Source organism: Phyllobates terribilis, unplaced genomic scaffold, assembly GCF_046119375.1.
Source record: "Phyllobates terribilis strain yellow unplaced genomic scaffold, ASM4611937v1 Scaffold_499__1_contigs__length_1316695, whole genome shotgun sequence".
Classification (NCBI taxonomy): domain Eukaryota; kingdom Metazoa; phylum Chordata; class Amphibia; order Anura; family Dendrobatidae; genus Phyllobates; species Phyllobates terribilis.
Window position 1 is genome coordinate 810,959 of NW_027363259.1, and position 13,852 is coordinate 824,810.

Below are 13,852 nucleotides of genomic sequence, written 5' to 3' on the forward strand. Positions count from 1 at the left end.
TACTCTGCTGCGCTTAAAATTTCTTTTTTGGTTTGCTACAATGCCTTTTCTGAAACGTTGTCTCCTTCTGCTGGAACACTGACTTCTTTCATTTAATGCCTGCAGACTATAAAAGAGACCCCAACCCAAAAAGTTTGGTTGATTAGTCTGTGGCATTCTGTTAAACTGTTGCTTATGGCGGTCTCTGTGAGCTTCTCAGCGACATTCAGCCAGCCAGGTATCCTGCCTGCAGTAGATGGAATGTGGCAATGGAACGCTGGCTGCGCGTGTCATAATAGGCTCTGAGCCTTTATATACCTGTGCACAGCAGCAGCCACCTTCAGTCTGCTGCTGGACAGCCAGCAGCAGCAGCAGCAGGAGAGGTATGTAATCAGGAGCCCTCCTGCTAAGGGTAGACAGCTGCTCGTTCCACCCCACCCCCCGCCTTAATTGGTTCTCCTCCCTTCCAACGGTGTTGAGGCGGGTGGGAACAGCAGGGGGTGAAGGTGCTGTGTTTAAAGAGGTGGAGTTATGCAGATCTAAAACGCGTGGATTGCAGCAGCAGCAAGCCGAAAAGTGCAGGCATGTAAGGGATCTAGAGGTTGACAACATGTCTTCTTAACGGGAGTCCAGGAGCTCATCTCCACAAATGGACTTTTCAGGATCCTTGGGTGGCTCCGTAGTTTGAAACCAATTCTGGTTATCGCTTCTCGGCCTTTTGGCTAAGATCAAGTGTAGTATCTGTTCTTATCAGTTTAATATCTGATACGTCCCCTATCTGGGGACCATATATTAAATGGATTTTTAGAACAGGGAGATGGAAAAAGAGCTTGCTCTGTCCACTCCACGCATTGACCTGGTATTGCAGTATCTCCAGGACCGGTGCACCCCTTCTTTAATGCAGTTTCTAAAATCAGAAAGAATTGAATTCAATGTTTTTTGTTCATTTTGCTTGTTTGTCGGATTTGGGGATGGACTCTTTGGCTTTGCTTTTCTTCTCCTCATTGGATTTTTCATGTTCAAAGTTGCAGAAGCCAGATTACAAGCTCATTTTGGTTCAACTTCAGCAACTGTGCATTGCATTGCCATGTAATGTGATGCAATGCTATTGACGCGCCCCCTGGGACATATTCCTTTTTGAGGGGAATACCCGGCACCGGATCAGATGGGGGGTTGTAGTCTCCGAGCGGCTGTGACCCGGCCCGTGCCCAGGGCGTCAAACTCAGTGTTATGTGGCAGTCCTACAGATGTTATTAAGAGTTCTTTTGTGTCGACTACGCCACCCGTTGTGATGCGGTCACTGTGGCCGCCGCTGCAGCAGGGTCCGCTGAGGCTGATGGTGGGTGCGCAGCTTGGTGGGATAACCCCCAACGGGAGGGGTATAGCCTCAGAGGGGACAGGTGCAGAGGATGGGGGTTGTGGTGGTGCAGTGCAGACGGCAATGAAGACAGAGTCGGGTTGTGCAGTTAAGGGTGTTTACTTACTGCAGATGTTGTACTGGTCACTCCAGCTTCGAGTGACCACCCGAGCCGTGCTGCGTCCACCAGGTCCTGGATCCAGCCAACCCCCAAACAAGTCCGGAGCGTGGCCCTGAGCTCTCCTTCTGTCCCGTTCTCTGGCCGTCCCCACCAGTGATCCACCTAGGTCCAGCTCCCTCGGGCCTTCTGTTGGGACACCCTTGGCCCTGGGTTCCCTGACCCTTCATGTGGTGTGCCTTCGGGGTGGATGTGGTGGGTGACCGTGGCAAACGCTGCCCACGGTCTCCGGTCTCTGGCTGGGGAATGTTTTTACCCCCACCAGCTTGGGTTCCGGTACCCTGATGCCGACTCCTCACCCGGTGCTTTAATTTGGGTTCTTGGGTCCTCTCTGCTGTTTCCCCCTCTGGGTCTTTCTCTCTCTTCTCCTCTCTCACTCTGGGTCCTTCTTCTCCTCTGCTCCTGACTTGTTCTCTGCATCTGACCCTGTTCTTAGTTGGTGCCCACCTTATATACACCCTCTATGTGTGAGCTCAGGTGACCAGCACCCAATGAGCTCCTATCTCTACCCAGACTGCACCCCCTATCTGCCCCTACACTACATGGGATGTTCCACCCCCCTCCCACTCCAGCCAGGAACAGACTCGGTCGTACCTGCACATTTCTAAGTGGGAGTACCGTCGGTCTGCTCCTCGGAAATGGGATGTGTGTAGTGCATGCAGCCTACCGAGCTCAAATCCACACTCCATCCTTGCCCGGGAGTGGAATATCACACCTCTGGGTTGAGGTGCAATACCCCTGTAGCAGCCGAATCCTCAGGGTGCTACACTATCTTTCTAGCTCTCCCTTTTTACTTCCTTTTGGATAAACAGACATATTAGGCAAGCATTTTGGAGCTTTCACCTAAATAACTACAGGTGGTGAGATAAGCTGCACAATATAATTGACCTTTCAGTATATTGTTGCACACACACCATCTATTTAGCAAATGCCCTTGTTATCAACAGCAGCCTTTTAAACTCACCTGAGCTAACAGGTATGTGCGCTGGTTACTCTGCTGCGCTTAAAATTTCTTTTTTGGTTTGCTACAATGCCTTTTCTGAAACGTTGTCTCCTTCTGCTGGAACACTGACTTCTTTCATTTAATGCCTGCAGACTATAAAAGAGAACCCAACCCAAAAAGTTTGGTTGATTAGTCTGCGGCATTCTGTTAAACTGTTGCTTATGGCGGTCTCTGTGAGCTTCTCAGCGACATTCAGCCAGCCAGGTATCCTGCCTGCAGTAGATGGAATGTGGCAATGGAACGCTGGCTGCGCGTGTCATAATAGGCTCTGAGCCTTTATATACCTGTGCACAGCAGCAGCCACCTTCAGTCTGCTGCTGGACAGCCAGCAGCAGCAGCAGCAGGAGAGGTATGTAATCAGGAGCCCTCCTGCTAAGGGTAGACAGCTGCTCGTTCCACCCCACCCCCCGCCTTAATTGGTTCTCCTCCCTTCCAACGGTGTTGAGGCGGGTGGGAACAGCAGGGGGTGAAGGTGCTGTGTTTAAAGAGGTGGAGTTATGCAGATCTAAAACGCGTGGATTGCAGCAGCAGCAAGCCGAAAAGTGCAGGCATGTAAGGGATCTAGAGGTTGACAACATGTCTTCTTAACGGGAGTCCAGGAGCTCATCTCCACAAATGGACTTTTCAGGATCCTTGGGTGGCTCCGTAGTTTGAAACCAATTCTGGTTATCGCTTCTCGGCCTTTTGGCTAAGATCAAGTGTAGTATCTGTTCTTATCAGTTTAATATCTGATACGTCCCCTATCTGGGGACCATATATTAAATGGATTTTTAGAACAGGGAGATGGAAAAAGAGCTTGCTCTGTCCACTCCACGCATTGACCTGGTATTGCAGTATCTCCAGGACCGGTGCACCCCTTCTTTAATGCAGTTTCTAAAATCAGAAAGAATTGAATTCAATGTTTTTTGTTCATTTTGCTTGTTTGTCGGATTTGGGGATGGACTCTTTGGCTTTGCTTTTCTTCTCCTCATTGGATTTTTCATGTTCAAAGTTGCAGAAGCCAGATTACAAGCTCATTTTGGTTCAACTTCAGCAACTGTGCATTGCATTGCCATGTAATGTGATGCAATGCTATCTTTCTAGCTCTCCCTTTTTACTTCCTTTTGGATAAACAGACATATTAGGCAAGCATTTTGGAGCTTTCACCTAAATAACTACAGGTGGTGAGATAAGCTGCACAATATAATTGACCTTTCAGTATATTGTTGCACACACACCATATATTTAGCAAATGCCCTTGTTATCAACAGCAGCCTTTTAAACTCACCTGAGCTAACAGGTATGTGCGCTGGTTACTCTGCTGCGCTTAAAATTTCTTTTTTGGTTTGCTACAATGCCTTTTCTGAAACGTTGTCTCCTTCTGCTGGAACACTGACTTCTTTCATTTAATGCCTGCAGACTATAAAAGAGAACCCAACCCAAAAAGTTTGGTTGATTAGTCTGTGGCATTCTGTTAAACTGTTGCTTATGGCGGTCTCTGTGAGCTTCTCAGCGACATTCAGCCAGCCAGGTATCCTGCCTGCAGTAGATGGAATGTGGCAATGGAACGCTGGCTGCGCGTGTCATAATAGGCTCTGAGCCTTTATATACCTGTGCACAGCAGCAGCCACCTTCAGTCTGCTGCTGGACAGCCAGCAGCAGCAGCAGCAGGAGAGGTATGTAATCAGGAGCCCTCCTGCTAAGGGTAGACAGCTGCTCGTTCCACCCCACCCCCCGCCTTAATTGGTTCTCCTCCCTTCCAACGGTGTTGAGGCGGGTGGGAACAGCAGGGGGTGAAGGTGCTGTGTTTAAAGAGGTGGAGTTATGCAGATCTAAAACGCGTGGATTGCAGCAGCAGCAAGCCGAAAAGTGCAGGCATGTAAGGGATCTAGAGGTTGACAACATGTCTTCTTAACGGGAGTCCAGGAGCTCATCTCCACAAATGGACTTTTCAGGATCCTTGGGTGGCTCCGTAGTTTGAAACCAATTCTGGTTATCGCTTCTCGGCCTTTTGGCTAAGATCAAGTGTAGTATCTGTTCTTATCAGTTTAATATCTGATACGTCCCCTATCTGGGGACCATATATTAAATGGATTTTTAGAACAGGGAGATGGAAAAAGAGCTTGCTCTGTCCACTCCACGCATTGACCTGGTATTGCAGTATCTCCAGGACCGGTGCACCCCTTCTTTAATGCAGTTTCTAAAATCAGAAAGAATTGAATTCAATGTTTTTTGTTCATTTTGCTTGTTTGTCGGATTTGGGGATGGACTCTTTGGCTTTGCTTTTCTTCTCCTCATTGGATTTTTCATGTTCAAAGTTGCAGAAGCCAGATTACAAGCTCATTTTGGTTCAACTTCAGCAACTGTGCATTGCATTGCCATGTAATGTGATGCAATGCTATCTTTCTAGCTCTCCCTTTTTACTTCCTTTTGGATAAACAGACATATTAGGCAAGCATTTTGGAGCTTTCACCTAAATAACTACAGGTGGTGAGATAAGCTGCACAATATAATTGACCTTTCAGTATATTGTTGCACACACACCATCTATTTAGCAAATGCCCTTGTTATCAACAGCAGCCTTTTAAACTCACCTGAGCTAACAGGTATGTGCGCTGGTTACTCTGCTGCGCTTAAAATTTCTTTTTTGGTTTGCTACAATGCCTTTTCTGAAACGTTGTCTCCTTCTGCTGGAACACTGACTTCTTTCATTTAATGCCTGCAGACTATAAAAGAGAACCCAACCCAAAAAGTTTGGTTGATTAGTCTGTGGCATTCTGTTAAACTGTTGCTTATGGCGGTCTCTGTGAGCTTCTCAGCGACATTCAGCCAGCCAGGTATCCTGCCTGCAGTAGATGGAATGTGGCAATGGAACGCTGGCTGCGCATGTCATAATAGGCTCTGAGCCTTTATATACCTGTGCACAGCAGCAGCCACCTTCAGTCTGCTGCTGGACAGCCAGCAGCAGCAGCAGCAGGAGAGGTATGTAATCAGGAGCCCTCCTGCTAAGGGTAGACAGCTGCTCGTTCCACCCCACCCCCCGCCTTAATTGGTTCTCCTCCCTTCCAACGGTGTTGAGGTGGGTGGGAACAGCAGGGGGTGAAGGTGCTGTGTTTAAAGAGGTGGAGTTATGCAGATCTAAAACGCGTGGATTGCAGCAGCAGCAAGCCGAAAAGTGCAGGCATGTAAGGGATCTAGAGGTTGACAACATGTCTTCTTAACGGGAGTCCAGGAGCTCATCTCCACAAATGGACTTTTCAGGATCCTTGGGTGGCTCCGTAGTTTGAAACCAATTCTGGTTATCGCTTCTCGGCCTTTTGGCTAAGATCAAGTGTAGTATCTTTTGAAAAGGCAGTTTTGTCCTTGGGCTGCCCTAGTAAATTGATGCATATTACACACTGGTTTGGTGCACTTGTTAGTACGCCAGGTGGTTCATAGAGTTATCTGATGGAAAACATGGCCCTCCAGGATCGAAGTCACTAGGCTGGGTAAGTGTGAGGGCTTTGGAGCAATGTGCCCCAGGAGTAGGCGCCCTGGTGGGAGTCCAAGCTTACTGGGACTGGGAACCCCAGAAAGACTTGGCTTCGTAGCACGCCGCACCTTTGCCAATCATACTTTCTGAGCAACCCCCCCTATTCCTGGCCTCCGGGCTAGGAAGGGGAATTTTTATAAACCCGGTCGGAGGTCCGGTCAGCTTTGGGCTGAGAAACCAACACAGGCTCCAGCTCCACTAGGGTGGCAGCCTAGATGGAAGCTGGGAGCACGAAAACGGCTCTTCTCCGGCTTCGGCTAGGGAGAGCATCGGAGATCCCTGACCCTCGCTGTGGCCTTCTGGCTCGGAGGGATGGGGATGGTTTATTGGGAACCCTCTCCTCCGGGAAGGGTCCACATGAATCCTCACCTCGTGCGCTGTTTTGGTGTGACTTCGGTCACATTTTTCAGTGCCTTGGATGCAGCTTCAATCAAAAAATCTGTTCTTATCAGTTTAATATCTGATACGTCCCCTATCTGGGGACCATATATTAAATGGATTTTTAGAACAGGGAGATGGAAAAAGAGCTTGCTCTGTCCACTCCACGCATTGACCTGGTATTGCAATATCTCCAGGACCGGTGCACCCCTTCTTTAATGCAGTTTCTAAAATCAGAAAGAATTGAATTCAATGTTTTTTGTTCATTTTGCTTGTTTGTTGGATTTGGGGATGGACTCTTTGGCTTTGCTTTTCTTCTCCTCATTGGATTTTTCATGTTCAAAGTTGCAGAAGCCAGATTACAAGCTCATTTTGGTTCAACTTCAGCAACTGTGCATTGCATTGCCATGTAATGTGATGCAATGCTATCTTTCTAGCTCTCCCTTTTTACTTCCTTTTGGATAAACAGACATATTAGGCAAGCATTTTGGAGCTTTCACCTAAATAACTACAGGTGGTGAGATAAGCTGCACAATATAATTGACCTTTCAGTATATTGTTGCACACACACCATCTATTTAGCAAATGCCCTTGTTATCAACAGCAGCCTTTTAAACTCACCTGAGCTAACAGGTATGTGCGCTGGTTACTCTGCTGCGCTTAAAATTTCTTTTTTGGTTTGCTACAATGCCTTTTCTGAAACGTTGTCTCCTTCTGCTGGAACATTGACTTCTTTCATTTAATGCCTGCAGACTATAAAAGAGAACCCAACCCAAAAAGTTTGGTTGATTAGTCTGTGGCATTCTGTTAAACTGTTGCTTATGGCGGTCTCTGTGAGCTTCTCAGCGACATTCAGCCAGCCAGGTATCCTGCCTGCAGTAGATGGAATGTGGCAATGGAACGCTGGCTGCGCGTGTCATAATAGGCTCTGAGCCTTTATATACCTGTGCACAGCAGCAGCCACCTTCAGTCTGCTGCTGGACAGCCAGCAGCAGCAGCAGCAGGAGAGGTATGTAATCAGGAGCCCTCCTGCTAAGGGTAGACAGCTGCTCGTTCCACCCCACCCCCCGCCTTAATTGGTTCTCCTCCCTTCCAACGGTGTTGAGGCGGGTGGGAACAGCAGGGGGTGAAGGTGCTGTGTTTAAAGAGGTGGAGTTATGCAGATCTAAAACGCGTGGATTGCAGCAGCAGCAAGCCGAAAAGTGCAGGCATGTAAGGGATCTAGAGGTTGACAACATGTCTTCTTAACGGGAGTCCAGGAGCTCATCTCCACAAATGGACTTTTCAGGATCCTTGGGTGGCTCCGTAGTTTGAAACCAATTCTGGTTATCGCTTCTCGGCCTTTTGGCTAAGATCAAGTGTAGTATCTGTTCTTATCAGTTTAATATCTGATACGTCCCCTATCTGGGGACCATATATTAAATGGATTTTTAGAACAGGGAGATGGAAAAAGAGCTTGCTCTGTCCACTCCACGCATTGACCTGGTATTGCAGTATCTCCAGGACCGGTGCACCCCTTCTTTAATGCAGTTTCTAAAATCAGAAAGAATTGAATTCAATGTTTTTTGTTCATTTTGCTTGTTTGTCGGATTTGGGGATGGACTCTTTGGCTTTGCTTTTCTTCTCCTCATTGGATTTTTCATGTTCAAAGTTGCAGAAGCCAGATTACAAGCTCATTTTGGTTCAACTTCAGCAACTGTGCATTGCATTGCCATGAAATGTGATGCAATGCTATCTTTCTAGCTCTCCCTTTTTACTTCCTTTTGGATAAACAGACATATTAGGCAAGCATTTTGGAGCTTTCACCTAAATAACTACAGGTGGTGAGATAAGCTGCACAATATAATTGACCTTTCAGTATATTGTTGCACACACACCATCTATTTAGCAAATGCCCTTGTTATCAACAGCAGCCTTTTAAACTCACCTGAGCTAACAGGTATGTGCGCTGGTTACTCTGCTGCGCTTAAAATTTCTTTTTTGGTTTGCTACAATGCCTTTTCTGAAACGTTGTCTCCTTCTGCTGGAACACTGACTTCTTTCATTTAATGCCTGCAGACTATAAAAGAGAACCCAACCCAAAAAGTTTGGTTGATTAGTCTGTGGCATTCTGTTAAACTGTTGCTTATGGCGGTCTCTGTGACCTTCTCAGCGACATTCAGCCAGCCAGGTATCCTGCCTGCAGTAGATGGAATGTGGCAATGGAACGCTGGCTGCGCGTGTCATAATAGGCTCTGAGCCTTTATATACCTGTGCACAGCAGCAGCCACCTTCAGTCTGCTGCTGGACAGCCAGCAGCAGCAGCAGCAGGAGAGGTATGTAATCAGGAGCCCTCCTGCTAAGGGTAGACAGCTGCTCGTTCCACCCCACCCCCCGCCTTAATTGGTTCTCCTCCCTTCCAACGGTGTTGAGGCGGGTGGGAACAGCAGGGGGTGAAGGTGCTGTGTTTAAAGAGGTGGAGTTATGCAGATCTAAAACGCGTGGATTGCAGCAGCAGCAAGCCGAAAAGTGCAGGCATGTAAGGGATCTAGAGGTTGACAACATGTCTTCTTAACGGGAGTCCAGGAGCTCATCTCCACAAATGGACTTTTCAGGATCCTTGGGTGGCTCCGTAGTTTGAAACCAATTCTGGTTATCGCTTCTCGGCCTTTTGGCTAAGATCAAGTGTAGTATCTGTTCTTATCAGTTTAATATCTGATACGTCCCCTATCTGGGGACCATATATTAAATGGATTTTTAGAACAGGGAGATGGAAAAAGAGCTTGCTCTGTCCACTCCACGCATTGACCTGGTATTGCAGTATCTCCAGGACCGGTGCACCCCTTCTTTAATGCAGTTTCTAAAATCAGAAAGAATTGAATTCAATGTTTTTTGTTCATTTTGCTTGTTTGTCGGATTTGGGGATGGACTCTTTGGCTTTGCTTTTCTTCTCCTCATTGGATTTTTCATGTTCAAAGTTGCAGAAGCCAGATTACAAGCTCATTTTGGTTCAACTTCAGCAACTGTGCATTGCATTGCCATGTAATGTGATGCAATGCTATCTTTCTAGCTCTCCCTTTTTACTTCCTTTTGGATAAACAGACATATTAGGCAAGCATTTTGGAGCTTTCACCTAAATAACTACAGGTGGTGAGATAAGCTGCACAATATAATTGACCTTTCAGTATATTGTTGCACACACACCATCTATTTAGCAAATGCCCTTGTTATCAACAGCAGCCTTTTAAACTCACCTGAGCTAACAGGTATGTGCGCTGGTTACTCTGCTGCGCTTAAAATTTCTTTTTTGGTTTGCTACAATGCCTTTTCTGAAACGTTGTCTCCTTCTGCTGGAACACTGACTTCTTTCATTTAATGCCTGCAGACTATAAAAGAGAACCCAACCCAAAAAGTTTGGTTGATTAGTCTGTGGCATTCTGTTAAACTGTTGCTTATGGCGGTCTCTGTGAGCTTCTCAGCGACATTCAGCCAGCCAGGTATCCTGCCTGCAGTAGATGGAATGTGGCAATGGAACGCTGGCTGCGCGTGTCATAATAGGCTCTGAGCCTTTATATACCTGTGCACAGCAGCAGCCACCTTCAGTCTGCTGCTGGACAGCCAGCAGCAGCAGCAGCAGGAGAGGTATGTAATCAGGAGCCCTCCTGCTAAGGGTAGACAGCTGCTCGTTCCACCCCACCCCCCGCCTTAATTGGTTCTCCTCCCTTCCAACGGTGTTGAGGCGGGTGGGAACAGCAGGGGGTGAAGGTGCTGTGTTTAAAGAGGTGGAGTTATGCAGATCTAAAACGCGTGGATTGCAGCAGCAGCAAGCCGAAAAGTGCAGGCATGTAAGGGATCTAGAGGTTGACAACATGTCTTCTTAACGGGAGTCCAGGAGCTCATCTCCACAAATGGACTTTTCAGGATCCTTGGGTGGCTCCGTAGTTTGAAACCAATTCTGGTTATCGCTTCTCGGCCTTTTGGCTAAGATCAAGTGTAGTATCTGTTCTTATCAGTTTAATATCTGATACGTCCCCTATCTGGGGACCATATATTAAATGGATTTTTAGAACAGGGAGATGGAAAAAGAGCTTGCTCTGTCCACTCCACGCATTGACCTGGTATTGCAGTATCTCCAGGACCGGTGCACCCCTTCTATAATGCAGTTTCTAAAATCAGAAAGAATTGAATTCAATGTTTTTTGTTCATTTTGCTTGTTTGTCGGATTTGGGGATGGACTCTTTGGCTTTGCTTTTCTTCTCCTCATTGGATTTTTCATGTTCAAAGTTGCAGAAGCCAGATTACAAGCTCATTTTGGTTCAACTTCAGCAACTGTGCATTGCATTGCCATGTAATGTGATGCAATGCTATCTTTCTAGCTCTCCCTTTTTACTTCCTTTTGGATAAACAGACATATTAGGCAAGCATTTTGGAGCTTTCACCTAAATAACTACAGGTGGTGAGATAAGCTGCACAATATAATTGACCTTTCAGTATATTGTTGCACACACACCATCTATTTAGCAAATGCCCTTGTTATCAACAGCAGCCTTTTAAACTCACCTGAGCTAACAGGTATGTGCGCTGGTTACTCTGCTGCGCTTAAAATTTCTTTTTTGGTTTGCTACAATGCCTTTTCTGAAACGTTGTCTCCTTCTGCTGGAACACTGACTTCTTTCATTTAATGCCTGCAGACTATAAAAGAGAACCCAACCCAAAAAGTTTGGTTGATTAGTCTGTGGCATTCTGTTAAACTGTTGCTTATGGCGGTCTCTGTGAGCTTCTCAGCGACATTCAGCCAGCCAGGTATCCTGCCTGCAGTAGATGGAATGTGGCAATGGAACGCTGGCTGCGCGTGTCATAATAGGCTCTGAGCCTTTATATACCTGTGCACAGCAGCAGCCACCTTCAGTCTGCTGCTGGACAGCCAGCAGCAGCAGCAGCAGGAGAGGTATGTAATCAGGAGCCCTCCTGCTAAGGGTAGACAGCTGCTCGTTCCACCCCACCCCCCGCCTTAATTGGTTCTCCTCCCTTCCAACGGTGTTGAGGCGGGTGGGAACAGCAGGGGGTGAAGGTGCTGTGTTTAAAGAGGTAGAGTTATGCAGATCTAAAACGCGTGGATTGCAGCAGCAGCAAGCCGAAAAGTGCAGGCATGTAAGGGATCTAGAGGTTGACAACATGTCTTCTTAACGGGAGTCCAGGAGCTCATCTCCACAAATGGACTTTTCAGGATCCTTGGGTGGCTCCGTAGTTTGAAACCAATTCTGGTTATCGCTTCTCGGCCTTTTGGCTAAGATCAAGTGTAGTATCTGTTCTTATCAGTTTAATATCTGATACGTCCCCTATCTGGGGACCATATATTAAATGGATTTTTAGAACAGGGAGATGGAAAAAGAGCTTGCTCTGTCCACTCCACGCATTGACCTGGTATTGCAGTATCTCCAGGACCGGTGCACCCCTTCTTTAATGCAGTTTCTAAAATCAGAAAGAATTGAATTCAATGTTTTTTGTTCATTTTGCTTGTTTGTCGGATTTTGGGATGGACTCTTTGGCTTTGCTTTTCTTCTCCTCATTGGATTTTTCATGTTCAAAGTTGCAGAAGCCAGATTACAAGCTCATTTTGGTTCAACTTCAGCAACTGTGCATTGCATTGCCATGTAATGTGATGCAATGCTATCTTTCTAGCTCTCCCTTTTTACTTCCTTTTGGATAAACAGACATATTAGGCAAGCATTTTGGAGCTTTCACCTAAATAACTACAGGTGGTGAGATAAGCTGCACAATATAATTGACCTTTCAGTATATTGTTGCACACACACCATCTATTTAGCAAATGCCCTTGTTATCAACAGCAGCCTTTTAAACTCACCTGAGCTAACAGGTATGTGCGCTGGTTACTCTGCTGCGCTTAAAATTTCTTTTTTGGTTTGCTACAATGCCTTTTCTGAAACGTTGTCTCCTTCTGCTGGAACACTGACTTCTTTCATTTAATGCCTGCAGACTATAAAAGAGAACCCAACCCAAAAAGTTTGGTTGATTAGTCTGTGGCATTCTGTTAAACTGTTGCTTATGGCGGTCTCTGTGAGCTTCTCAGCGACATTCAGCCAGCCAGGTATCCTGCCTGCAGTAGATGGAATGTGGCAATGGAACGCTGGCTGCGCGTGTCATAATAGGCTCTGAGCCTTTATATACCTGTGCACAGCAGCAGCCACCTTCAGTCTGCTGCTGGACAGCCAGCAGCAGCAGGAGAGGTATGTAATCAGGAGCCCTCCTGCTAAGGGTAGACAGCTGCTCGTTCCACCCCACCCCCCGCCTTAATTGGTTCTCCTCCCTTCCAACGGTGTTGAGGCGGGTGGGAACAGCAGGGGGTGAAGGTGCTGTGTTTAAAGAGGTGGAGTTATGCAGATCTAAAACGCGTGGATTGCAGCAGCAGCAAGCCGAAAAGTGCAGGCATGTAAGGGATCTAGAGGTTGACAACATGTCTTCTTAGCGGGAGTCCAGGAGCTCATCTCCACAAATGGACTTTTCAGGATCCTTGGGTGGCTCCGTAGTTTGAAACCAATTCTGGTTATCGCTTCTCGGCCTTTTGGCTAAGATCAAGTGTAGTATCTGTTCTTATCAGTTTAATATCTGATACGTCCCCTATCTGAGGACCATATATTAAATGGATTTTTAGAACAGGGAGATGGAAAAAGAGCTTGCTCTGTCCACTCCACGCATTGACCTGGTATTGCAGTATCTCCAGGACCGGTGCACCCCTTCTTTAATGCAGTTTCTAAAATCAGAAAGAATTGAATTCAATGTTTTTTGTTCATTTTGCTTGTTTGTCGGATTTGGGGATGGACTCTTTGGATTTGCTTTTCTTCTCCTCTTTGGATTTTTCATGTTCAAAGTTGCAGAAGCCAGATTACAAGCTCATTTTGGTTCAACTTCAGCAACTGTGCATTGCATTGCCATGTAATGTGATGCAATGCTATCTTTCTAGCTCTCCCTTTTTACTTCCTTTTGGATAAACAGACATATTAGGCAAGCATTTTGGAGCTTTCACCTAAATAACTACAGGTGGTGAGATAAGCTGCACAATATAATTGACCTTTCAGTATATTGTTGCACACACACCATCTATTTAGCAAATGCCCTTGTTATCAACAGCAGCCTTTTAAACTCACCTGAGCTAACAGGTATGTGCGCTGGTTACTCTGCTGCGCTTAAAATTTATTTTTTGGTTTGCTACAATGCCTTTTCTGAAACGTTGTCTCCTTCTGCTGGAACACTGACTTCTTTCATTTAATGCCTGCAGACTGTAAAAGAGAACCCAACCCAAAAAGTTTGGTTGATTAGTCTGTGGCATTCTGTTAAACTGTTGCTTATGGCGGTCTCTGTGAGCTTCTCAGCGACATTCAGCCAGCCAGGTATCCTGCCTGCAGTAGATGGAATATGGCAATGGAACGCTGGCTGCGCGTGTCATAA

General features: G+C 46.5%; 9 non-coding genes and 1 pseudogene across 9 annotated transcripts; all 10 read left to right on the plus strand.

Moving 5' to 3' along the window:
• Positions 1–681: 681 nt before the first annotated feature.
• On the plus strand, positions 682–872 carry LOC141230728 (U2 spliceosomal RNA). Its single transcript, XR_012297179.1, has one exon. It is a non-coding gene; the product is annotated as a U2 spliceosomal RNA (small nuclear RNA).
• Positions 873–3,185: 2,313 nt separating this feature from the next.
• Positions 3,186–3,376, plus strand: LOC141230729 (U2 spliceosomal RNA). The gene has a single exon (XR_012297180.1). It is a non-coding gene; the product is annotated as a U2 spliceosomal RNA (small nuclear RNA).
• Positions 3,377–4,491: 1,115 nt separating this feature from the next.
• LOC141230731 (U2 spliceosomal RNA) lies at positions 4,492–4,682 on the plus strand. The gene has a single exon (XR_012297182.1). It is a non-coding gene; the product is annotated as a U2 spliceosomal RNA (small nuclear RNA).
• A 1,115-nt stretch (positions 4,683–5,797) lies between these two features.
• LOC141230423 (U2 spliceosomal RNA) lies at positions 5,798–5,913 on the plus strand (annotated as a pseudogene).
• Positions 5,914–6,437: 524 nt separating this feature from the next.
• Positions 6,438–6,619, plus strand: LOC141230290 (U2 spliceosomal RNA). Its single transcript, XR_012296841.1, has one exon. It is a non-coding gene; the product is annotated as a U2 spliceosomal RNA (small nuclear RNA).
• Positions 6,620–7,734: 1,115 nt separating this feature from the next.
• Positions 7,735–7,925, plus strand: LOC141230732 (U2 spliceosomal RNA). Its single transcript, XR_012297183.1, has one exon. It is a non-coding gene; the product is annotated as a U2 spliceosomal RNA (small nuclear RNA).
• Positions 7,926–9,040: 1,115 nt separating this feature from the next.
• On the plus strand, positions 9,041–9,231 carry LOC141230733 (U2 spliceosomal RNA). The gene has a single exon (XR_012297184.1). It is a non-coding gene; the product is annotated as a U2 spliceosomal RNA (small nuclear RNA).
• A 1,115-nt stretch (positions 9,232–10,346) lies between these two features.
• Positions 10,347–10,537, plus strand: LOC141230734 (U2 spliceosomal RNA). Its single transcript, XR_012297185.1, has one exon. It is a non-coding gene; the product is annotated as a U2 spliceosomal RNA (small nuclear RNA).
• Positions 10,538–11,652: 1,115 nt separating this feature from the next.
• LOC141230735 (U2 spliceosomal RNA) lies at positions 11,653–11,843 on the plus strand. Its single transcript, XR_012297186.1, has one exon. It is a non-coding gene; the product is annotated as a U2 spliceosomal RNA (small nuclear RNA).
• A 1,109-nt stretch (positions 11,844–12,952) lies between these two features.
• On the plus strand, positions 12,953–13,143 carry LOC141230198 (U2 spliceosomal RNA). The gene has a single exon (XR_012296753.1). It is a non-coding gene; the product is annotated as a U2 spliceosomal RNA (small nuclear RNA).
• The last annotated feature ends 709 nt before the right edge of the window (positions 13,144–13,852 follow it).